Genomic DNA, 26,604 nt, shown 5'->3' with positions numbered 1-26,604 from the left:
TGTGCTACACATAGTCTATCTTCACACAACTCAGCTCTTTTGTCCATCATTAGGGGGAACAGTAAGCCCCCGTGTGGAAAACCTGAATATTGTATATAACCAGTTGAAAGCATGTAGAAAAGTTTTTTTTTCTTTTTTAAGGAAGAAAAACAGATGTTGAGCTACAGAAATTTCCCTCTCACTCAATATAGTCAGGAAGAAAATGTTTCCTCAAGAGCAGGGGGGGGGAGTTTCATTAGATGATTTCAAAAAATTACTGTCCCCCAGTATTAGGAGTCCTTTGGCTGTCAAAACAGTGGGTCCAATGGTCAAGAAAGAGGTTTCTGCATGTGCTGTTGAGGGAAATGAGGGGTAGATAGGGCTCATCAACCTGGGAAGATAGCTCATCTAGGAAAAGTAAAACTGATGCCACTGCCTTTTGGCTACACTTATTATTGAGAAAAGCTTCAGGAATAAACCTTGAGGTACAACCCATACCTGTTGCCTTGTGAGACATTTTTGGGAAAAGAAAATGCTAAGGAGCAAGCCCTGCACCAATCCAGAGTGGAGTCCCTAAGACAGTTGGACGGTGCCTTGTACGCTTCCTTCTGGCAACTCCTGCGGCCAAGCTGGTGCCGAATGTATTTCTCTGATTCCCTTTGGATCGCATCAGTGAGGCTGAAAGGGGGGGTATTGTCATCTGTGCAACCCAGGACAAACCTCCATACACACTGTCCAGGCTTCCACCATGGAGAGATCACTTGGGGTGCTGTCAAAAGAACTCCTCTTGAAGGAAGGGAACCTTTGGAAACAACCCATTATCTTCTAAAGCAGAGATTGCCAACATGGTGCATGTGGGCGCAATGGTGATCTTCAGGTCTTTGATTGGCACCCACAAAGCCTCTATGCCCCTCGCCCCAGTCACTATTTCCTTGGTCATGAGGTGTTGTGGGGTGGTTACTTTTTTCTACTGTTAGAAGAGTTGCATGCAACTCCTACTTCCTTTTTCAGATCTATGCACTTTTCAAAGCTCAGATTAATTCTACTGGACATCACTTTTACCCTGATCCCTTGGAAAAGCAAAGTGTGTTTGTGCATGCACTTTATTTTTGTCTGTCTTAATGGGGGCAGGGCAACCACTGTTCTGTCAAGTGCGTAACTAGAAGCACCATAAAGGGGAACAGCTCCTCCTTAGATTCTTCAAGATTCCACCATTCAAAATTTCATCAGAGTGAAAGCTTCTACCAGGCAGCTCACTCCGGGCACATATTACTATGCCTCATGCTGTTTTCGGTAGTTGTGATTCCAGACTGCCGCCAGAATGCAGATATATCAACTAGGAAAAAGCAGGTAGATATTCTCATATACATCCTGCCAATCCTAGCCAGATCAGACTGGCTAATCACGTAGGTGAGAGGAGCAAACCTTTCCTGCCATTATCGTTCTCAGTGTCTTTTAATAATAGTAGTTTTTCATCAATTATACAAGACAACCTAAAAACTCGCTCTAATTTTTATTATACAGTTTCATGACATAAAGTTATCACCTCTAACATAATTTTTGCTATATCATCACTTTGCCATAAAAACGTCTAACCTTTTTGAGCGCAGTAGAGCAGCAGCAGCAGCTGTGGTTTAAAGATATAATCACAGAACAGGATAAATGATTGTATTTTTATAAAACAAAAAGGATGTATGATCTCTACTCTAAAAAGCCAACATCTGATAAATACTTTCAGAAATGCAGTAAAACTTTTCCTGTTTGAGCTGGCAATCAACATAAATACAAAGACACATAGCCAATTTTACTCTAATTGGGTATTGTGCTTTATTTTTAAATGTTACCCTTCCAGAGCACAGAAACTGAACTAAAACATTTTCAGGTGTGTCATAACTAGTTGCATCATGGAATTTGTGGACTGCTATGGAGAACAATCTTGTGCAAGCTTTGACTCCTATTGCTGTTGTCCTGTTTTTCACTTGCTAGGAAACAAAGAGTGAATTTGTTCACATCCAAAATGTTTTTGGCCACTGCAGTATTTTTTTTTAAGCATGTACTAATCCTGTCACAAGTACCAGAGTACTTCATTAACAAATGTGCTTGGGATTTGGTAAGCAAGTTAAAGCATTCTTAAAAACAACTACTTTGAAGAGAGAGAAAAAGCTAGAGGTCTTTTTCCTTTAAGTTTTACAACTGCCAGTGTAAACACTCCTGCGATAAATAGTCCAAAGTGCTTTGCCCCAAAACACAAGGTTCCAACTCTGATGCATCAATCAAATTATTAACTTGACAATTCCAAGTGGCTTGACTGCTTTAAGGTCCCGAACAGAAAACAGGATGTGTTGCTGGGCTCTTGTGAGTCATTCTTTTTCATCTCACTAACCCTGCTTGTCTAAAACAAACTTTGAAAATATTGTCACCTTTACATCTACAAAACTACTTGAGTGGCAGGTCAACAGAAACTGGTGGGCTATTATGGCCTATAAACACTAGCCTTGGAGGACTCCCTTTTCTGCTAGGCCACTCTGGTGAGTCCAATCCAGAACCCTTCCTTTTCCTTCTAGAGCAGGGGTAGTCAACCTTTTTATACCTACCGCCCTCTAATGTATCTTTCTTGATGGTAAAATTGCCTTACCGCCCACCAGTGCTCGATGGAAGGAGGATTCTGCTCGTGCCATAGAACCCCCTACCGCCCACCTAGAATCCTGATACGCCCACTAATGGGCAGTAGGGACCAGGTTGACAACCTCTGGTCTAGAGCTAGAGAAACTTGGGGTGGGGGGAACGGGGAGATTGTTCAGGAAAGTACAACATCAGAATTGAAGAGTTGGGCCGGCATGAGAAATAACTAGATCACAGATACGCTCTGAAAAAAATCTTTCTATCAACCCTCAGGACCTTCTAAAAACAATATAAGAGCATTAGTCGAATCCTCAGCTGAGAACAGCATACATTGCAGATTGCTGCTGGAGATTAACGTGGTGCAATAATACCATGCTACACATCACATGGTATTTTCTACTAGAAAATATTTCAGACACATCCTTCTCAAGCGGTAAAATATTTCCACTCTGACAGCACTTGAGCATTTTATTTTGACACCTAAGGGATTACTGTAGTCCTTTTTAATGTATTTATATTTTTGTGCCGATGTTATTCTTTCTGATGTGATATTGCATTTCATTGTTTGATTTGTGTTGTGCACCACCTAGAGGACTAGATAATTAATAAATGTAAACAAATAAAATATCACTGATAAGAGAAAAGTGAGAGCAGCTTTAAAAAAAGAAAGAAAAGCATTTGAAGCATCAGGTCACTAGGCAACTTTCACCACCACAGTCTGAAATTCCACTGTATCCACAACAAGAGTGGTGAGAATCCTGTAGCCTCTAGAGGTTGTTAAGACCCCAACTCCCATTATCCCTATCCACTGGCTGCTGGGAGTTGGGAGTCCAATAATTTCTAGAGGGCCACAGGCTATCTACCTCTATCCTATAGTCTCCTAACCCTCAAAAAATGTTCATACTGGTATCTGACTACACTGAACCATTTAACATCCTAGGAAAATGCACACTGTAAATGTCTAGAATTTAACATGATCTTAGAATGCAGGCTTGAGAATTTATCTTCCTGAGATAAACAAGAGGCTAACATGCAACCAGAAACTGTAATTAGGAGAGATTCGGCTGAGCTTGCTCTATTACCAGCCCAAGCCCAAGGGAGTGAAAGCAAGAGAAAGAAACTTTTGTTTTGGGAAAAACATTGTTAAGGCACCCTCCTCAATTTTCCTGTTTCATTTCTGTATTTGGCCAAGTAGCTCCTTCCTGTCTAACTTCTAAAGTGGATATGACATATCTGTTCTTCAGATACATTTTGGTGTAGGATGGGAGGAAATGGAAAGCAATGTACACACTAGAAGCAGCTTTTGGATAAGAAATGGCTTCGCTGTTGTTGTAGTAGTAGTTAGTTAGTTAGTTAGTTAGTTAGTTAGTTAGTTAGTTAGTTAGTTAGTTACCACTACTAGCTGGTGATTTGGCTGGGTTTGCTTTTAAAAAGAAAAAACACTCAGTCTTAACCTAAGGCTAATTACCTTTTTATAGACACAAACATTTAACTATATAACAGCACCATGTCAACTCACAATAACTTCTGTTGATTTCAGTGAGGCTTAGACTGTGTAAGCATTACTAGATTAAAACACAGCTAGGTTGTTCTTTTTTCAATTTGGATCAAAGCTGGTTTGGGAGAAAACACACCAAAGTAAAGCATTTCATTTTTTAAAAAAAGGAAACAGGATAGGTGCAGATTGTGGTTAACGTGTGTACACAACTTCCTGAACCTGTGATGGGAGTGCACTGGATGCAGAGTAAACAGGAGTGTGTACACAATATTAGCCATATAAATAGGTATAGGACTGCAGCCTAAGTGCTGACTGAACAGGACTGACTCAAGAGCCACAGAACATATTAGGTCAAATGTCATTCTCATCCCACTTCTCATCATGCCACAGTATCCAATCAAATCCCCCCCACTCCTGCTGACTGAGGTTTGTGTGGGAGGCAAAGACAACAATATTCTTACTCTTTTGTATTTTCAAGGCATCCACTCTAGGAAAGGGAAGCAGGTGGCACTGTGGGATAACCACAGAGCCTAGGGCTTGCCGATCAGAAGGTTGGCGGTTTGAATCCCTGTGACGGGGTGAGTTCCCGTTGCTTGGTTCCAGCTCCTGCCAACCTAGCAGTTCGAAAGCACGAAGTGCAAGTAGATAAATAGGCACTGCTCCGTCGGGAAGGTAAACGGCATTTCCGTGTGCTGCTCTGGTTCGCCAGAAGCGGCTTAGTCATGCTGGCCACATGACCAGCTGTATGCTGGCTCCCTCGGCCAGTAAAGTGAGATAAGCGCCGCAACCCCAGAGTCGTCCACAACTGGAACTAATGGTCAGGGGTCCCTTTACCACTCTAGGAAATACTCAAATACCTATCAAGTAAATGGAATGGGTGATCATATTTATGATCACAGGGGTCCAGTGCTTAGGTATTGCATGTGATAAATGTATACATTTCAATCTGCATTCAATGTTGTTTCTTTACTTTCCACCCCCACTAATTTCCCCTTGCTCCACAGGATCTTGATAGGCTGTCTGGGAGCTAAGTGTTCTTTAAAATGGAGGGTGGGAATCTAGAAATGCAGTAGAAATAAGATATAGGTTTTTCAGAGCAGATTTATAAGCCCTGTGGCTGAATAAGAGCATGTTTTAAGTTGAGGATGAAAAGTTATGTCATTGGCACACACTACAGTCGAACTGTCATGGGGGAGGAACGATTTCCCCCAGGCATAACGCAGGAACTCCCTGACTCCTTCATGACCGTGCCTTGCTTTTGACATCAGGCACATGTTCCATAAATCTTGCAGAGTAAAGCACAGACGGATTGAGGCAGAGGTGTGTGCACTAAGCTACTTTTATTGCTAAGTATTAAGCAGAACAAAAGAAAACATGTCTCCTCTCTCTATGAGAATAATCCGAAGAAGGGGAAAAAACAGAAACAGGATACAGTAACATATCCGTTCCCGTGATTCCCAACAATCCTTGCTGGAATGTTTAAACACAGTCTTGTGACTGAACAGATTGCACAGTGGCAGGAATAGAAACCTGACAAGTGGTACCTCAGCTTATGAACAACCTAGCCAACGGACTTTTGGATTACAAACACTTCAAAATCGGAAATGAGTGTTCTGGTTTGCGTATATACCTTTTGGATTGCGAACGTACTCTGTTCCGGGGTGTACTTCCATTTTGTCGGCACTGCCTTCCCTTGCTCAGTGCAGCAGCAACAACAGCAATGACGGCAGAGGGACCCAGTGCTCCCCCCCCCACAATGCACGCCGGGCCCGTGCTCACTTGCTCCGCTCCTTCAGTGCACCCCCCTCTCCCAGCCGCGAGAGGTGCACCTTCTCCTGCCTGGCGCAAAGCACCAGCTCGGGAGCGAGCGCGGAGCTCAGCCCAGCAGCAGTGGCAAATGAGGGAGCCGCCTCCAGTCCAGAGCAGCGCGCCACAAGCCCCACTTTTCACCTACTGCTTCCTCCAGATCGCCCCCAGGCTCCCCGCTCGCTCTTTCCGTCACAATCTTCCCACTGACAGAGTGATCCCCGACTCTCAGCAGAACAGAGCCGAGGTGAGGGGCGGTTGGTGCCAGCAAGGATGGCCCTCCAAGCGGCTGCTTCGCTCCCCGCTTCTGGGTCCCTCTGCCGTGGAAGCGCCAACTTCAGGCAAACAGAATGGCAGGCACGTGGCGCTTTGGGCTCCCTGGCTCCAGCTGCCCATATGCCGTACCTGCCCCGCTCTGGGAAAGAGGCAGGCAGGTGGGTGGGTGAAGCAGGGGTCTCTCCTGCCTCCATCGCAGCCCAACAGAGAGAGAGATCAGGAAGATGAAGCCTGATTGACCTTGGAGACTGGTGGAGAGGTGACCATGGGAGGCGCAGGACGGTGTGGGCAGGATGCTGGTGCCGCCACTGCAATAAGGGTTTTTATACTGGGTAGTAGATTGCAGCCTGGTCTATTGCTTTCGTTTTATGGATCAATGACCTCGTTAGATAGTAAAATTCATGTTAAATTGCTGTTTTAGGGGTTGTAACGGATTCATCTGTTTTTCATTACTTTCTATGGGAAAGCACGCCTTGGTTTAAGAACGCCTTGGTTTAAGAACGGACTTCCCGAATGGATTAAGTTTGTAAACCAAGGTAACACTGTACACTGCTTTTGTTAAAAATCCCTCTTTCACAGGAAGGAGCAAGTCCAAAGGCTCCATCTATGAGTAACATTAACAGAGAATAGCCTGACAAACAGGTCGGGACACGGTACATAGAAATATTTTAACTATGAGACTTGTTCCACCTGTTACTCCACATTTATGATCCTGTGAGACAAGAATACATTTTTTAAAGCTCTTCAACTTCCGCATGCATACACAAAACCAATTCTCAGAGGAGAAATTGTTTTTTAAATGTTTTTGCTTAATGAGTAACTTCGTCATTTATGAAGTACCCAGATCTCATATGCATTTTTTTAAAAAAGTCAGCAACACTACAAATTGAGTTGCAAGAATACTCCCTCACAAGCTATCTCTAATATCAACCTGCCCATGCTTTAAAATCAGCAGGTGAGGCCCTCCTGGTGGTCCCTATGTAGGATGAGGTACATGGTACATGTGCCAGGAATTTTATTTATTTTAATTTTTTTAGTGGGCATGGGATTTGGGCCGGACTATATATAAATTATTCTCAAAAATATGTGTTCTAACTAAATTTTGGAATTTTGGAATAGAATGGATAGAAAATGAATTATTTAAGTCCCAATCTCCTTCCAAAAGCAGAACTTGCAAAAGTAGAATGACAACATTTCTTATCTTCCTTGTCTTGAGTGCATATAATTAGTAAATGGAATAGACAAGTTGGCAGGAAAGCAGGGACAAGAGAGTCCGATCTTCCCTAGCAAAGATAAGAGTTCTTCACACATACAGTATGCCCCTCTAGATTTAATAGAACTTAACAGGACTGGATTTAATAGAACTTATTACAGGATGATTCCTAGGTCTCCTTAAAGATTAAACCATTTGCCAAGGAACCTTTGTCTGCAGCCTCATCAAATTGTGTCAAGAGGTAATGGCATCCCTAGTTTGCAGAGTTTTAAGATTTGTGAATCTCTGGTGATGCTGTGAGCTTTCCTGTTTTCCTTTTTATCTTCTGCTGCTGGCTTCATGCTGCAGCCATTTTTATATCTAATTGTTTTAACTTCTATTGTAAGCTGTACAGAGAACCTGTGTTAATGGGCAGCATATAAATGTACTGTACTTAAAAAAAAATATTATTCATTTGGGCCAAACCACATAACTTAAATGCAGCTCTTTAAGCCGAGTCAAGTTGCCTACTACTGGTTCTGCAGCACTGAAAAACAAAAAACCCTTATGTATAAAATCACATTATATGATGTTAAGATCAAAGCTAGCAGATGTTAGCCTTTTTCACATTGTTTATAATTTATTCAGTATCAAGGTGTGTTATGCTTCGGCGGCTCTTCATAATTTTAAAATCTTGTTGGGTCTACTTGTGAAATGCTGCATTTTATAGAGCTCAAAAACTTTGGCTCCAAAAGGATGCTACAATGCAGGGGGTGATGGAGAAGGAAAAAATCCTGTCCAACACAATGCATATCTCCCTCACACTTTCAGAGAAAACACACACACTCAAAGTGAAACCCAGTTGTCTTCATTTTGGTCAGAAATTCAAGAGCAAGAATGAATTTGCACCCCAGAAGACCTTATACCACCGCGAAAGTGCATTGGGAACATTTCCAAACCAAACTGACCTCAAAAACTTTGACACCATGCAGAGGAAATTGATTTTCTACAAAAGCTATGAAAAGGATTAGTCTCAGATTTAGGCCAGTAAGAGATTTATATTCCATTTGGGCCCAGATATATAACATGATGCAGAAATGAGGGCAGTATGGAGGAATATCTTCAATAGCTTTCAGCATATAAGAAATTAAACTCTTGAGAGCAGAGATTTATAAAATAAAATTGGTAATATAAAACACAACAATATTATTGGGGCTTTCCTTTACAGTTATTTCTTTAAACATAACATGGAAAATGTAATTTTTACAACCACGGTCCAATCTGCAGCTACAGAAAGCAAAATTTTCACACGCAAATTATATCATCCAATTAGTTTTTCAAAGTGACTAAGAAAAATCCACCCTTCAAAAATAAAGAAAATGGATTGGTACTCCATTCCATCATGGATGATTCCATTTCAGTGCAAAATATTTCCAACTTTTTCTTTTCTTTTTCTTTTTACTTGGCCTATGATAATAAAGTCAGGAGTATTGCTTCTGGATTGCAGCCAAGGTTGGCTTTAGGGGCAAGCAGCATGTGACTACAGGAGAGAACCGGCTGGAAACAGCCACAATCCTTTCCTCAATTGGGAAGAAAAACAAACCTGGAAACACTTGCCAGATGTTCCATTGTTTTGTTGGAAATATGTGACATATTACAAGTGAAAATGTGAATAGGTTGAAGCCAAAGGATAGCATTATTTATTTTAAAATGTGAGGAGCTATACCTGGATATTGAGCACATATTTCTAAAGTTATGCAGCAACATCTTTTATATACGTACTGTAACAGTGAAGAGAGACATAATATTTTAAGTCATGGCAGAGATTGCCCTGGAAACACATTCATTGTTTTATCTTGGAGTAAGCTCTGTAGATAAATGTTTCAGCACTTTTCCAAAGGGTTGTAGAAAAGTCAACTGCATATTGGCTAGTGTCTGCAACAATATCAGCATACTGCCCTACAATCCCTGACCAGCTTTATAACTGATTTTAAAAGTGTTTGTGATTTTAGTTTAGTAATATGAAGAATGAACTTACATGCTACTTTAACATGGTTTCTTAACAGGACCATCACCCACATGAAACGGAGATGCAAGACTAACAAGCTAATTCTATGCACTGATTTATTTTTTTTAATGTATGTAAGATTAGGCATTTGATTGGTCCCCCAAAAATATTTTGGTCAATCGACCAATAAAAAAAAATAGTCAAGTTATTTTCTAAACATTCATACTATAAAAACTAGTAAGATAATCAAACACAAGTTTCATACTTACGCCAACTACAAAACAAAACAAATTAACTGTTGTTATGAAACAATGGATTGGATCCAAAAATGACTTTCCAGTAGTGGAAAGGGATTTGATCCAGTGGAGACTCTGGCAAATGTTAGAAAGGAAGGGCAACATACTCCAAGAGCCTAGGACTGCAGATGCAGCCACGGGATTACTGTACTGTATCTCTTTATGGAAGGGTGGCCAGACAATCAGACAGAGACTTCATCTGTTGTGGGTTGTCACCAGGAAATGACACAAAACATTGCAGCAACTTGGAAGGATAAGTAGAACTAATGTCTTCACAGGCCAGAAAGAATCAGTAGATGGGGTAGAGTAACAACTACCTCTGAATAGCATGTAATTAATCACAAATGTCTAAACTGTGGCAGTTAAAGAAACTAAAGAATTTCCTCTCTTGTAATTTCTCCGCCCTGTCAGTAGGTCTTCTGTATTCACTCCAAACTTACAGATAGAGAACAGTAGCTCTCTATCAATGCCTTGTCGTGGCGAAGGGGCTTGAATAACTCGGAGAAGCTATGAGCTATGCCATGCAGGGCCACCCAAGATGGACAGGTCATAGTGGAGAGTTTTGACTAAACGTGATCCACCTGGAGAAGGAACTGGCAAGCCACTCCAGTATCCCTGCCAAGAAAACTCCATGGACAAAGACAACAGGCATATAAAAGTTATGACGCTGGAAGATGAGCCCCTCAGGTCGGAAGGCGTCCAACATGCTACTGAGGAAGAGCGGAGGACAAGTACAAGTAGATTCAGAGCTGATGAAGCGGCTGGGCCAAAGCCGAAAGGATGCTCAGTTGCGGATATGCCTGGAAGCGAAAGGAAAGTCCGATGCTGTAAAGAAAAATATTGCATAGGAACCTGGAATGTAAGAACCATGAGTGGAGGTAAGCTGGATGTGGTCAAAAATGAGATGACAAGAATAAATATCGACATCCTGGGCATCAGTGAACTAAAATGGAAGGGAATGGGCGAATTCAGTTCGGGTGACTATCATATCTACTACTGTGGGCAAGAATCCCGTAGCAGAAATGGAGTGGCCCTCATAGTCAACAAAAGAGTGGCAAAAGCTGTAATGGGATGCAATCTCAAAAATGACAGAATGATCTCGATACGAATCCAAGGCAGACCTTTTAACATCACAGTAATCCAAGTTTATGCACCAACTACCGGTGCTGAAGAAAGTGAAATTGACCAATTCTATGAAGACCTACAACACCTTCTGGAAATGACACCAAAGAAGGATGTTCTTCTCATTACAGGGGATTGGAATGCTAAAGTAGGGAATCAAGAGATAAAAGGAACAACTGGCAAGTTTGGCCTTGGAGTTCAAAATGAAGCAGGGCAAAGGCTAATAGAGTTCTGTCAAGAGAACAAGCTGGTCATCACAAACACTCTCTTCCAACAACACAAGAGACGACTCTACACATGGATATCACCAAATGGGCAGCATCGAAATCAGATTGATTATATTCTCTGCAGCCAAAGATGGAGAAGCTCTATACAGTCAGCAAAAACAAGACCTGGAGCTGACTGTAACTCAGATCATCAGCTTCTGATAGCAAAATTCCAGCTTAAACTGAAGAAAGTAGGAAAAAGCACTGGGCCAGTAAGATACAATCTGAATCAAATCCCTTATGAATACACAGTGGAAGTGAGGAACAGGTTTAAGGATTTAGATTTGGTGGACAGAGTGCCTGAAGAACTATGGATGGAGGCTCGTAACATTATACAGGAGGCAGCAACGAAAACCATCCCAAGGAAAAGGAAATGCAAGAAAGCAAAATGGCTATCCAACGAGGCCTTACAAATAGCAGAGGAGAGGAGGCAAGCAAAATGCAAGGGAGATAGGGAAAGATACAGGAAACTGAATGCAGATTTCCAAAAAACAGCAAGGAGAGATAAGAGGGTCTTCTTAAATGAGCAATGCAAAGAAATAGAGGAAAACAATAGAATGGGGAAAACCAGAGATCTGTTCAAGAAAATTGGAGATATGAAAGGAACATTTCGTACAAAGATTACCATAATCAAGGACAAAAGTGGTAAGGACCTAACAGAAGCAGAAGACATCAAGAAGAGGTGGCAGGAATACACAGAGGAATTATACCAGAAAGATATGGAGGTCTCGTACACCCCAGGTAGTGTGGTTGCTGACCTTGAGCCAGACATCTTGGAGAGTGAAGTCAAATGGGCCTTAGAAAGCACTGCTAATAACAAGGCCAGTGGAAGTGATGATATTCCAGCTGAACTATTTAAAATTTTAAAAGATGATGCTGTTAAGGTGCTACACCCAATATGCCAGCAAGTTTGGAAAACTCAGCAATGGCCAGAGGATTGGAGAAGATCAGTCTACATCCCAATTCCAAAGAAGGGCAGTGCCAAAGAATGCTCCAACTACCGCACAATTGCGCTCATTTCACACGCTAGCAAGGTTATGCTTAAAATTCTACAAGGCAGGCTTAGGCAGTATGTGGACCGAGAACTCCCAGAAGTGCAAGCTGGATTTCGAAAGGGCAGAGGAACCAGAGACCAAATAGCAAACATGCGCTGGATTATGGAGAAAGCTAGAGAGTTCCAGAAAAACGTCTACTTCTGCTTCATTGACTATGCAAAAGCCTTTGACTGTGTCGACCACAGCAAACTATGGCAAGTTCTTAAAGAAATGGGAGTGCCTGATCACCTCATCTGTCTCCTGAGAAATCTCTATGTGGGACAAGAAGCTACAGTTAGAACTGGATATGGAACAACTGATTGGTTCAAAATTGGGAAAGGAGTACGACAAGGTTGTATATTGTCTCCCTGCTTATTTAACTTATATGCAGAATTCATCATGCGAAAGGCTGGACTAGATGAATCCCAAGCCGGAATTAAGATTGCCGGAAGAAATATCAACAACCTCAGATATGCAGATGACACAACCTTGATGGCAGAAAGCGAGGAGGAATTAAAGAACCTTTTAATGAGGGTGAAAGAGGAGAGCGCAAAATATGGTCTGAAGCTCAACATCAAAAAAAACAAGATCATGGCCACTGGTCCCATCACCTCCTGGCAAATAGAAGGGGAATAAATGGAGGCAGTGAGAGATTTTACTTTCTTGGGCTCCTTGATCACTGCAGATGGTGACAGCAGTCACGAAATTAAAAGACGCCTGCTTCTTGGGAGAAAAGCAATGACAAACCTAGACAGCATCTTAAAAAGCAGAGACATCACTTTGCCGACAAAGGTCCATATAGTTAAAGCTATGGTTTTCCCAGTAGTGATGTATGGAAGTGAGAGCTGGACCATAAAGAAGGCTGATCGTCGAAGAATTGATGCTTTTGAATTATGGTGCTGGAGGAGACTCTTGAGAGTCCCATGGACTGCTAGAAGATCAAACCTATCCATTCTTAAGGAAATCAGCCCTGAGTGCTCCCTGGAAGGACAGATCATGAAGCTGAGGCTCCAATACTTTGGCCACCTCATGAGAAGAGAAGAATCCTTGGAAAAGACCCTGATGTTGGGAAAGATGGAGGGCACTAGGAGAAGGACAACAGAGGACGAGATGGTTGGACAGTGTTCTCGAAGCTACGAACATGAGTTTGACCAAGCTGCAGGAGGCAGTGCAAGACAGGAGTGCCTGGCGTGCTATGGTCCATGGGGTCACGAAGAGTCGGACACGACTAAACGACTAAACAACAACAAGCTCTAGAAGGTAAATGTAATGATGTTATTTTGGAAAGTTATCTGTCCTGTGATAATCCTACAAAATGCAACTTGTATAAGTATACAAGATACAGAGAAATAAGACTATAGTGGTGGTGGGGTTTTTTTAAATCCCAAGTAATACCTGTACTACTTCCAACAATTTTAATGCAACAGATTTGTCTACCTTTGATATACAATTTTGATCGCAAGAATAAAAATTTGTGCTCCTCAAACAGATAAAGAGGTGTGTGTGTGTGTGTGTGTGTGTGTGTGTGTGTGTGTGTGTACATACCCCTAACCATAGGGAAACATAATTAACATTTAGTGGTAAGCGACTCTAATATAACTTGAATATGTGTGTAAAGTCTTCTCAAGTATATACACGAATATACATATTCATTATTTAAATGGTCTTACATCCTCGGTTTACTAGGATACATGAGAAAATTGGATTGTACAAATTTCTAATTCCTTTTGTGGCAGTACATGAATCATAGTTACTCTTTAACCTTTTAGACATATAAACCCAATGAATAAAAAGTAAATAATACTTATGCCCTCTACATCTGTGTATGCAACAAACATTTGTAGAAACAAAAGTCACTTGCTAGGTTTAATGCTGGGTCACTTATCAGGCCCATAAAGGCTAAATGAGCTTGCCTTGCATTACATCAGATCAGTTAAGAGCGCTGTGATTCTGGCAGGACTCCAAGCAACCTTTCCTTGTTGTTTATTTAACCCAGTGAAGAGGAAAACATACTGGTTCCTTTCAGATGTCACACTAGCTAATAGGAATGTGCCGTGGGGCCACAGATTTCCTCCCTTCTCAACTCTGGTTCCCTTCTCTTTCCTGGCTTGCCTAACCATCGTTTGCTTACTTCAAACATAGCTGCAAACTATAGTTAAGACCGTCCAAATCATAGTTTTGATTTTAATTAAGATATGGTCAAAAGTTTGGCCACAGTTTCAGTTGTTGGGGGAGGGGGTGTTTTCACGCTGTGAGAAACAAGAGATTTTGTTTATTTTGATTTTTTTACTGCAAATTGTAAGACACTAGTTCTGAAAACATGTGCTCCGTAACTATAGAGTCCTTCAAGTGAGATGGCAACAACTTTACCAGGGAGTCAGCTTGTGTGGCCAAGCCCCCAGGCTGCTTTCTGAAGAATGAAAAGATCCTTTAGAATATAGAAGTCTGTTATACACACATAGTTCATCTAAAATGCTGTAATCTGTTTAACCTATATGTTTAGTCTATATATTATCGTAGTGCTCTAAAACTGTCATCATGAGCCAATAAAATGGTAGAAGACATCCATTCAGTTGCAAGCATTTTGCAGGCTACAGCCGCAGATAAAGAAGAACTTCCCTTACCAACTTGATGCACATTTTTAGTCAATTAGGATAGATGACTTTATGATAAAGGCTGCTAGCCAAAGAGCCAAATCAAAGGGAAATGGATCACTACAGCACAAAATAAGTCTAGAGGGGCTGAGCATAGCAAGGGTAAGGATAAGAAACAGCTGCACATCAGGCATGGTCAGTCCAAGACATTTTGGCACCTGGGATGAACCATGTATTCCTCCCCCCCTTGCTGCCAGGGGGAAAGAGCTGAGTGAAGCTCTACATCAGGAACAAGGGGGGAATAAAGATCTACATCAGGATCTGCTGCAGCTGTGGATCATGCTGCCTGAGGCAGTTGTCTCACCATGCCTAATGGGTGGGCTGGCTGTGCCATCCGGTCATGGGAGGCCATGTCTCCCAGAGAAAAGGGGGAAATGTAATGATTAGCTTAGCTGTGATGTTATCAGGTCATGGCTGTGAGAAAAAAGAGGAATATCCATTTGGTTTGGTGACTACAAAGCAAGGAGAGTTAAAGAAGAACTATCAAGTACTGTACAGGAATTTGAAAATCCAAAGGAAAAGAGTATATTTTAATGTTTCTCTGCAGGGGATGTGTGAACTGGCTATTAAAAAGTTCTGTCTGTGCTATATGACCTGTGATGCTGATTCAATCATATAAGTTACTGCTTGATGCTGTAGTCATCAAAGGAAATGCCAGTCTTGAAAAAAAAATACTGCTAGTCACTCTTTCAGAGATGGAAAATCCCACTAACAAAGTAAATAGTAACTTCTGTGTAACTGCAAAGGGATTGGACTATATTACTCATGCTGCCCATTCCAGCCTTAGGATAGCTTAGTTAGAGCATTCTTAATCTCAGGGTTGTGGGTTCAAGCCTCACCTTGGGTAAAAGATTCCTGTATTGCAGGGGGTTGGACTAGAAGACTCTCATGATCCCTTCCAACTCTACAATTCTAGAATTCTATTATTCTTCAAGTGTGCTGTAAATATGACATCTCTAGGTCTTAGTTTGTCAGAATTACCAGACTGCGTTTTGTGTCCAAGCTTGCCTACAGTTCATGTGAAAATGTACTTCTGCATATACAGTATGCAGAAAATCTCTTAGGGTCAAACCAGAGGGGTTTTTTTATTACATGAAAGCAACTACCATGCTTTTAACAAAGTAAACAGGAGCACCTGTGCAGAAGCAGGACTGTAGTGTGTGGGAAATGAGTTAATACTTCTTCCCACCATGGTTCCAACAAACTCCCCTTCCCAGCTACTATTGGCACTGTGATTTTATGAAAATGGGTTGCGGGGAGAATGATAATTTAATCTCTCTCCCAGCAGCTATTTGAGTTAAAAATAATAATGTTATTTCATTTTACACAACTAAAGCTTAAACAATCAAAATGCCTAAATGAACAGAACGTGAACAGGAGACACTGAGTTTGCATATTACTCAGTATACCCTATCAAAGTACTTCTCTTTTCTTAAGAACATGCAAGATGACTACTCTTCAAGAAATAAAGCTCTTTCCTCAATTCCCACCCCCAACTGAAAAAAGTTTCATACTTGTGCTTAATTAACTGACAGCACAACCCTATCCTCATCTCATGCCGGCTGGCCAAATCCCAGTGGAGCCCAAAGATATTCCAGCATCAGGGAGACGACATAGCACCACACTTATATACAAGTGCAGTGCTTACACAAACCCTAAAAGCAGGCAGCAACAGAGCCACAATGGAACAGGAATTGAATTTAGTCACAATCCTATGCTCACCTACAGATTGGTTTGACCACTGGTGACTATAACATAAAGGTAAAGGTAAAAGGACCCCTGACCATTAGGTCCAGTCATGACCGACTCTGGGGTTGAGGTGCTCATCTCGCGTTATTGGCCGTGGGAGTCGGCATACAGCTTCCAGGTCATGTGGCCAGCATGAAAAGCTGCTTCTGGCGAACCAGAGCAGCACATGGAAACACCGTTTACCTTCCCGCTGTAGCAGTACCTATTTATCTTGCATTTTTATGTGCTTTCGAACTGCTAGGTTGGCAGGAGCTGGGACCGAGCAACGGGAGCTCACCCCGTCGCAGGGATTCGAACTGCTGACCTTCTGATCAGCAAGCCCTAGGCTCTGTGGTTTAACCCACAGCACCACCTGGGTCCCTCGACTATAACATAGGGTTGCCGTATTTTTAAAAGCTTTTTTGGGCAAAGTTGTTGAGCTTTTTCTTAGGAAAATCAGCAAAATCAACACTGCCGACATTGGTTGCCATACAGGTTTTCCTTCACATTTAGCTTATTTCCACCCAGACACTCCTTTTGGATACAGTATTTCAGGTATGTACTAGAAATTCCAGACATAGGGCAATCCTTTATAAAATTATGTCATCAAAAGAGGTGGTAGAAGTTAAAAACAGTGCCATTATACTCAGTGCAGAGACAAGAGTCATGGTTCAGATAAGGGCCATGCCCAGGCAACTCTGCGGGTGCCAGGGATTGAATATGGAGCCTGCATGGAAAGGAGGTGCTCTTAAAGCTGTTTTTTTTAAAAATAAATAAAATCTTTCTAGTCTGCAATGTAGCAAATATAGACTTGGATATCACAAATATTTCAAATGCAGTTTTCAACACTTAAGCTGCTGACCACCTCTGTCATGACACACCTGCTTCCATCTGTTTGTGAACAACTAGATTGGAAATAATTAACTGGACAAGAAACTCGAGCTTTCAAAATGCTACAGCAGCTCACATTCAAGACTGACTTAAGAAAAGTGTGAGCAAAAGATCAAAAGATTGTGAGGGGAAAACTGAACATTTTAAGAGACTGGTTTAAAAATATTTTAAATGAGAGCCAGAATTGCAAAACTTCAAAGCATATTCTGCCCTTTAAGTTCTTATGTGGCTTATTTCTCAATATAAATTGAATCTTCAATGCTCTGTCATATGTGCACTTGAGCTGAAAAACTATGAATTGAAGGGTAAATCCAGCCACTTGCTTATTGCTGCTAAAAGATATTGCTCTAAATATGGAGTGGGCCAGCTCTAAATGAGGCACTGCATAGAACATCTGGAGCTAGTTAGGAAGAACAAGGGTTTTCGTGAACCCATCACCATTTTTTTCCCTTTTGAACAGCGGGTTACCATTCCAGGACATCCAGTTACCATTAAGTCCCTCTCCTACATTCCAAAAAAATACTTTGCCCTGATATTCATTTTGATCTTTGTGGAGTTTTGCCCCAGATTTTATGTTCTGCACTGGTACCATCCTTATCAACCCCCAGCTGTACACTGTTTGCCAGCGGTTCCATGGAATAGGGTAAATTCTTATTGGAGCATACCGACATTAAACAAAACCAAAACACACACAATCACAGGTGGGCAAGCAGAATTACATTCATAGTTTTTGGAACACAGCCTAGTTGCTGTTGCTATTCCCTCCACCTTTCTGCTATCATCTGTAAATATAAGCAGGTGCCATTTTCTGGGGGCCAAGTCAGCATTTTTAACAGATATGAACAAACATTGTGGCCCACTGCAGATGCTTTCAATGCTCGTGTGATTAATGGTTGTGATTGGACAAAGGCACAAGTTCTATGTTCCAGCACCACCACGTGGGACAAGGGAAAACATGCCCCTTGAATTTTGCACAATCACAGCAGCTCAAAAACAGGTCCTTACAACTGCAACACTGTGTGCCTATTGACATTGTGAAGACATTATATCATCCAGTTTAATTTATGACCTAGCATATAGGTCTGTGTTCATGGTAGTTCGTGATAAAAACAAGTGACATAATTGAACCCTGGGATATAAAAAATGAAAATTTAAAAAACATTGTCCTTAATAAAACATTATCCTAAGCATGAAGAAAAGCTCTTTACTCTAAACATGGGGGGACTTTATGTTTATAAAAACAACAAGTATTTTTAAAATAAATTTATATACCGCCCCTCATTCGAAGCTCTCAGTGTGGTTCACAAGACAAAAAATACTGGCTAAAAGCACAAGATATATAGCTAAAACTAAAACAAAACATAACAATAACCCGCTCTCCCATAAACACATTTAAAAGGCTGTAGAATATTCATCAGCCAAAGGCCTGGTGCACTACTTGAGGTTTAGCTTAGCATTATGTCTGAGCCTGGACTCATATCTTCCCCAAACCAAAAGCAAACTTTGATTATACCTTGCGGTTTGCCTTGACAAACAAGAAGTTCATGTTGAAATGCAATGCTATGCCAAACCATGGTTTAGCCCTTTGGTGGTACAGCGCAGAAGGACAAAGGAGAAGTGCTGGCTGTGATCTTCATGTGATTGCCCGTTTGGCTTAGTGTGACAGGTAATCTGGGTTATGGAGTAGGAATATAGAAAGCTACCTTACCCAGAATCAGCCTAGGCCATCTAGTACATAGTTTAATTCTGAAATAAAGTAAAAACTCCAAGGTCTTAGGCAATGATCTTTATCAGTCATGCTACTGGGAAACTGATAATTTGGGGCATCAAGGATTTGAGGTCTACTATTTGGTCCTTCCCTTTGTTCCGCAAGATCACAAAGCAAAATCAGCCCTTGCATCCATATCTCACAATATTATCAAGATGTTGGACTAGGTGTTGGACTATAAAGCAATATCAAATGTTGGAAAAGGCATCTCTATCCACTGTATTAAGTGAATAGTTATTCACTATACAACATGCTGTATCTCAAAGAAAATAATGGTATAGGAGCATTTTTCCATGACAACACAGTTTGGAATAAGGAAAATACCACCAAACATCCCATCACAGCAATAACTATTTTGGGAATCTAGCATCAATTAGCAACCCAGAATTTCAAACATAGGGTTACAGCCAATGTTAGTCCTACTCATAAGAAAGCCCTTGAAACTGAACATAGCAAATCCAATGGGTCTCCTCCAAAGAAAACCTGGCTGGATACGATCCATTATCTTTACTTCTTGTTCCCCATAATATGAAGATTTTAAAAATTATTAATGTCCTTGTTAGAATAGTTTCAGCAGATGTTTCATAACACTGCAAACACAAAATTTGGGTAAGGAATTATGCACATGTCCTTCCAGGGCTATATTCCTGGATTACAGTATGATGACGGCAGATAAACTACTTACTTACAGTCCCTTTAAAGTCAGGTCACACATGATTGGCCATAAAAGAAAGTGATGTTGCTACAACAACAGTAGCCACCTATTGAGCAGCAATTTCGTATCAGCATCTCATTAAGTTCCAACAAGCATAAACCTGATAGTATCAAGTTGAAGCAGGTGACAGACTTGTTCCACAGGTATACAGCTTTACAAAAAAATTCATAGTTCAGCTTTCCTGGAGAGGTTCCATCAGATCAAATTAGGTTAGCATTCCATCTAAAACACTACCTTCAGATGCTTCAGATGAAATTCTGAGACATGTACTGTGGGCGATAATAAAATAATGTATTTGCGATGTGCATTTTCTCCAGCATTCAAATCTGAATACTGTCCGGCTAAAAATGCACTGTAGTAATTATGCATTTCAAATTATAGTTACTAGCTATTAACTCATTGCTGCATGAGATTAATCATGTTCTAAATTTGCAAGTGTGGTGTAACCTCATGGTAGACATTTGGACTTTTAGTTCAATATTGCTTCTTTTATAGTGCTTTGAGAAAGCAACCCGATAAAATTAAAACCAATTTCATAGCGGTATTCAAAGCAATATAAAGCCTCTTTCCTGCGGGTGTTATGCCTAGGTGAAAAACAGGAATTCAGTTTTTAAATATGCTTGTATCAGATTTGTAAATAGTCATGCAGGAAGTAGATACATAATCTCATTTCACCTTTTCTGAACTGTACGTCACCCACAAACAGATGGATTCTATGTGAAGTACATTTCCTTCACCCATCATTTTTTCCATTTGGGAATGACCTTTTTTCACAGCTAACCTCACCTTCCTTTACCCCCAAAAAAGTATTTATTTATTTTGTATACCGTCCTATACCTGCAGGTCTCAGGGCAGTTCACAGGATAAAATCACAATATAAAAACACAGAATACATCAAAATAAAAACAAGAACAAGCCAATAATCACCCCCCCCAAAAAAAATTTAAGGGCACTGAATGTCAGGCATTGAACATCAGAAAAGTACCGTATGTCTTTGTACATTATTAGCAGATGTTTCCTTTCCTGGTTCATCTCTTTTTCTGTGGATGTGGATACAGGTATATCCAAAACTTCCATTTCCTTCCCCCATCTCCTTGCCCTTCTGTTTCCCAATGAAAATGGAAAGATCAAGAGAAAAACCTTGATTTTTATTTCTTATCACAGCAGCATTGCACTTTTTTAAAAGGAAAAAAAAAGAAAAGCTGACTAGGTTTTCATAAAATTGACAAAACCTTCCCCCTAAACTTCACTGAAGACTAGAGAGGCAATGGTGAAGGAAATGAAAAAAAAAATCTAATGCAGAAAGGTGCCCATTATCACACTTACAGCCAATGCTTTTTTTCAGGAATAGGTCACCGGAGCTCAGCTCCAGTACCTCTCAGGTGGACGCCATTGCCATTCTAAGAGAACAAGGGAAAAGTTCACGGTGAGCTCCAGCACCTCTTTTCCCAGAAAAATAGCACTGCACTGGTTACAGCCACATAATGACAGTAACCTTGCACTGTAAAGTTACCATAATCTTACAGTGTTCTGATGACAAAACATTGAAAGACCACCCGGCAAGTTAACAGTAGAGACTTCAAACTAGATAACGTATTACTATGGTCTCTCAAAGATCATCTGCACTCCAGAATTAAGCCAGGGCATCTAAACAAAGGGATCCTGCATGCAAATTTCAAACAACTCTAAGATTTCTTCAGGTGCTAGGTGCTAATGAGGAAACATTTTAACACTCAATAACTTCAACTGAAAGATTTATTTCAAAATACATAAGCTATCTTTTCCTGAAATGAGTGCTTCCTCCTGCCATCAGCAGCAAAGCTATCATCAGTCCTGTTTAGGGAAGCTTTTAATCTTTAAGAAATTAGTGTATTTTAATATTTCTGTTGGAAGCCACCCAGAGTGGCTGGGGAAACCAATACATTCGTAACTCTACTTACGAATGTTTCTACTTACAAATAGAGTTCTGTCCGCCATCTTGGATGCGGTTTAGATAGGATTTTTTCTACTTACGAATTTTTAGATAGGGTTGCTTCTACTTACGAATTTTTTCTCCCAATGCATTCCTATGGGATTCGACTTACACATTTTTTCGACTTACAAATGTGCATTCGGAACACATTAAATTCGTAAGTAGAGGTACCACTGTATTATTATTATTATTATTATTATTATTATTATTATTATTATTATTATTGTCACAGTGGCCGGAGTGGACTACTTCAGAGTAACGACGCTACGCAGCTCTGCATTTTATTCTTTTATTGGTGCTGCGTATTTACAGTGCTGAAGTCATTACTATTTACACGGAGTGATGTGATCAGTCGGTTTCAGAACCTCCTAATGGCTTTTGGCGCGTCTTTCTCCAACACAAAAGCTTTGGCAGACCCATCCTCTTTCCCCTCCTCTTCCTGCGTAGTTCTGGCGTTGGGGGGATGGGTCTCCCCCCCTTATTCGCCCCTTCCTGTCCCACCTGGGACCCTGGCTCCTCTACCTTGCCTGAGCCTCGGACACGACTTCCTGCTTCCCCACTGGAATCGGAACTCTCTCTGCTTTCCCCTGTGCTCGGTGATTGGCTTGAACTCAGGAGGGGAGGGACTTCGCGATATCCCCTGTCCCTCACATCCACCCCCCTCCCAAGCTCTCCTTCACCCCTCCCCAGGTCCCCCCCAGGTGTCGGTGACGACTGGAAGCCTAAGAACTCAGTGCTTTCCGAGCCCGTTGGTGTGAACACCTCCCCCCAGTCCTGCAAGCCCCCCCCTTCCGCCTGGGAGGATGGGAATCCCAAAAAGTCCGTGGCGTCAGAGCTGGTGGGGGTAAAAATGTTCTGCCAATCTGCTCCTTCCTCTGACTGGGTGGATCTCGGTGACACCCATACCTCATCCTCTGGTTCCTCAAACTCCGCTTCCCAGCGCCATGGTGAACTGCTCTCCCGTGCTTCCTCCCCCTCCCCCTCCCTTTCCATGTGCCAGGGCTTGGGTCTATGGGGAAAGAGGGCGTGAAATTCTTCTACCAGGAATTCCTCCTGTATCTGAGTGGCTGGGACCCATTCATTCTGGGACGGTGGAGCATCCTCCCATGCCATGAGGTACTCCAGTCCCCCCACCCCCCACCTTGAATCCAGGATGGCCGTGGCCTCATTGAGTTGCTCCCTGCCTTCCCTCTCCCCCCCTCCCTCAGGGGTTTGTTCGCTGTCTCGGAGCCTGCTGCTTTCCCTGTACGGCGACAGCAGCGATCTATGAAACACAGGGTGCACCCTCATGTCCTCTGGCAGTGCCAGCCTGTATGCCACCGGGTTGACCTGTTGCGTGACCGTGAAGGGGCCCAACCTTCTGGGCGCCAGCTTTTTGCATCGCCCTCTGATGGGAAGGCCCTCCGAGGACAACCAAACTTTGTCCCCCACCCTAATGACCTCCCCCGGTCGCCTGTGGCGATCTGCCCCCTTCTTGTACGCTTCCTTGGCTCTCTCCAAGTGTTCTCTGAGCTGCTGGTGCACCGTCTCCAGTTCCTCTGCCCAATCCTCAGCCTGTGGGCCCTCCTCCTCCTCCTCCCCCTCCCTCTCTGGGAAAGATCTGAGGTCACGCCCGTAATTGGCCTTAAAGGGCGACACCCCTGTGGAGACGTGCACCGCATTGTTGTAGGCAAATTCTGCCAGTGGCAGGCGATCCACCCAGTCCGTTTGCCGCTGGCTGACGTAGCATCTCAGGTACTGCTGCAGAATGTCGTTGACCCTCTCCGCCTGTCCATTGGTCTGCGGGTGTCTAGCCGTTGACAAGCTGACCTCCACCTGCAGGAGGTTCATGAGCCGCCGCCAGAACCTGGAAACAAATTGGCGGCCACGATCCGAAATAACCCTTAAAGGTAATCCATGCAGTCTGAATACGTGGTCAACAAACAGTTTGGCTGTCTCTTCTGCAGAGACCGCCCTGGCACACGGTATAAAGTGGCACATTTTGGACATGAGGTCCACCACCACCAACACTGCGGTCTTGCCCCTGGACGACGGCAGGTCTGTGATGAAGTCCATGGACACTACTTCCCACGGCCTGTGCGGTGTGGCTAAGGGCTCCAGCAAACCTGCTGGTGGCGCCCTGATCACCTTTGCCCGCTGGCAGGTGTCACAGCCCCTTACATAATCCCTCACATCCTCCCGCACCCCTGGCCACCAGAAGTGTCTCATGACTAGGTGAGCGGTTTTGTCCCTCCCAAAATGACCCGCCGTTGGGTTGTCGTGCATCTGCTTGAGGACCGTACGTCTAAGCTGGGTGGTGGGCAGGTACAGTGCACCCTTGTAGAAAAGCAGCCCCCTGCGTTCTGCAAAGTCTTTTGCCTGCTCCCCCCCCCCTTCTCAGTTCTCTGAAGATGCGGTTGGCAAATTCATCCGCTGCCGTCAGTGCTGTGAGTTCCGCCTCGCTCACCACTGCTGCTCCGCAGGACCATGCTGACGGGGGGAAAATGTGCCTGGGTGCCAGTGGCGCCTCCTCCTCCATGTACTCTGGCTTGCGGGAGAGGGCATCCGCCCTGACATTCTGCTCTCCCGGGATGTAGTGTATGGAGAAGTTGAAGTTCGAGAAGAACTCTGCCCACCGTATCTGCCGCTGGTTGAGCACCCTGGCAGTTCTCCAGAACTCCAGGTTCTTGTGGTCTGTGCACACCTGGATGGGGTGCTTGGCGCCCACCAGGAAGTGTCTCCAGTGCTGGAACGCAGCGTGGATCGCAAGAAGTTCCCGATCAAACACCGTGTAGTTTCGCTCTGGCTGGGTCAACTTCCTGGAGAAGGCGGCACAGGGTCTCCACTCTCTGTTGGCGTCCAGTTGCAACAAAATGGCGCCCACAGCTTTATCAGAAGCATCTGTCTCCACGCGTAGGGGCGCGTCCTGAACCACGTGGAACAGGTTCTGGTCTGAGGCGAACACCCTCTTGAGGCTTTCGAACGCTGCTTGCGCCTCTGGTGTCCACCTGAACTTCTGCTTGCCTCTCAGGCAGTCAGTGATGGGAGCCGTAACGCGAGAGAAGTTCTTGATGAACTTCCTGTAGAAGTTGGCGAAGCCTAGTAGGCGTTGGGCATCTTTGCGCGTCCTGGGGCTGTGCCAGTCCAGGATGGCCTGCACCTTGTCCTTGTCCATCGCCAGCCCCTTGTCTGACAGCTTGTAGCCCAGGAAGTCCACCTCCTTGGTGTGAAACTTGCACTTCTCCAGCTTCACATACAGGTGGTTCTCCTTCAGGCGCTGCAACACCTCCCTGACATCCTTCACATGCTGCACTGGGTCATCGGAGTAGATAAGGATGTCATCCAGGAAGACCAAGCATTTCCTGAAGAGGAGGGACCCCAGGACGTGGTGCATGAAGGCCTGGAAGCATGCTGAGCCCCCTTGCAACCCGAAGGGCATCACCAGATATTCAAAAGAGCCCAGAGGCGTGAACATCGTGGTTTTCCATTCATCGCCTTCCCGGATCCTGATCAAGTTGTACGCCCCCCTCAGGTCTAGCTTGGTGAAAATCTTGCCCCTGCGTGCCGCTGTCAGGAGATCATCCACTCTGGGCATGGGGAAAGCCACTGGCTCTGTCACTGAATTCAGTCGTCTAAAATCCACCACAAGACGGCGCTGTTGCGTGTCTTTCTTGTCCACCCAGAAGACTGGGCTGCCCCCTGCTGCCTTGCTTTCTCTGATGAACCCCCGCTTGAGGTTCTTGTCGATGAAAGCGCGCAGATCCTCCAGTTCCTGGTCTGACATGGCGTAAAGCTTGGCTGGGGGTATAGTTGCCCCTGGCACCAGGTTGATCTGGCAGTCAAAAGGCCTGTGTGGGGGTAGGTGGTCGGACTCCGCTTCGCTGAAGACCTCCTGCAGGTCCCAGTACGGCTTGGGTATCGCCTCACCCCCTTTGACGTGCATGGTGGCCACCGTGGCTATCGGAGGCCCCTCCCCTGGTTGGTGCTGCATGCAATGTTCCAGGCAAAAGTCCGATCCAAAAGTGATGCATCTCTGGTGCCAACTGATGGAGGGGTCGTGGCGCGCCAGCCAGCTCATGCCCAAGACGATGGGGGGGTCTGAGATGGTTGTGACGTTGAATGCCAGTGTCTCTGAGTGCCTTCCCACCGTCATTCTCATGGGGGGGGTTTGATGAGTGATGGCCCCTCCCAGCAGCTCTCTGCCGTCAATGGTTGCCACGTGCAGGGGAAAATCCAGCTGCAGAAGCTGGATCTGGTGCTCTTCTGCAAAGTTTCTCGAGAAGAAGTTGGCTGAGGCACCACTGTCAATTAGGGCGAGGACCGTCAGGGGATAGCCATTTGGGAGCGTGAGCGTCACTTCTAGAACCACTCCTGCTCTGGGAGGGGTGGGCTGGCTCTGCTCCTCTCTGTGCGGGTGGGTGGGCTGGGGCTGTTGTCTGCTGACTGTGCCTGGCTGCTGCCCCTTGTCTCCTGCAGCCAGGCTTTCCCGTTTCCCTGCTGTGGTGCTGCGTCAGTGGGGGAGGGCACAACCGTTCCCGCCTTTCCTTGCCACTCCCTGCGATGTGGGCAGTCTCTGACGAGATGCTGGGGGGAGTTGCAGAGAAAGCAATTCCCACCCCTTCCCTCCTTGCGTCTTGGCGCCGCTGGGGTTTGAAAAGCCCGCGCGCGCGCGCGCTATCAATCTGCATGGGTTCCTGGTCCTGACTGGCCCCAGGCGTGGCTTGAAAGGGTTGTTGGGGGAGTGGCTTCTCCTGCGACCGTGGGAACCAAGCCCGCTTTGCGCGCGTTGCTTGCTTGT

At 43.8% G+C, this 26,604-nt stretch overlaps 1 protein-coding gene across 1 annotated transcript in view; it reads right to left on the bottom strand.

Annotated features, from left to right (window-relative positions):
- Positions 1-26,604, bottom strand: part of REPS2 (RALBP1 associated Eps domain containing 2) — an 87,787-nt gene that overhangs the window by 54,983 nt on the left and 6,200 nt on the right. The gene's annotated exons all lie outside the window — the stretch shown is intronic.

Source organism: Zootoca vivipara, chromosome 4 (genome assembly GCF_965207765.1).
Source record: "Zootoca vivipara chromosome 4, rZooViv2.hap1.1, whole genome shotgun sequence".
NCBI classification, from domain to species: Eukaryota; Metazoa; Chordata; class Lepidosauria; order Squamata; family Lacertidae; genus Zootoca; species Zootoca vivipara.
The sequence above is the reverse complement of the archived record's forward strand: the minus strand, read 5'-3'. Positions and strand labels throughout refer to the sequence as shown.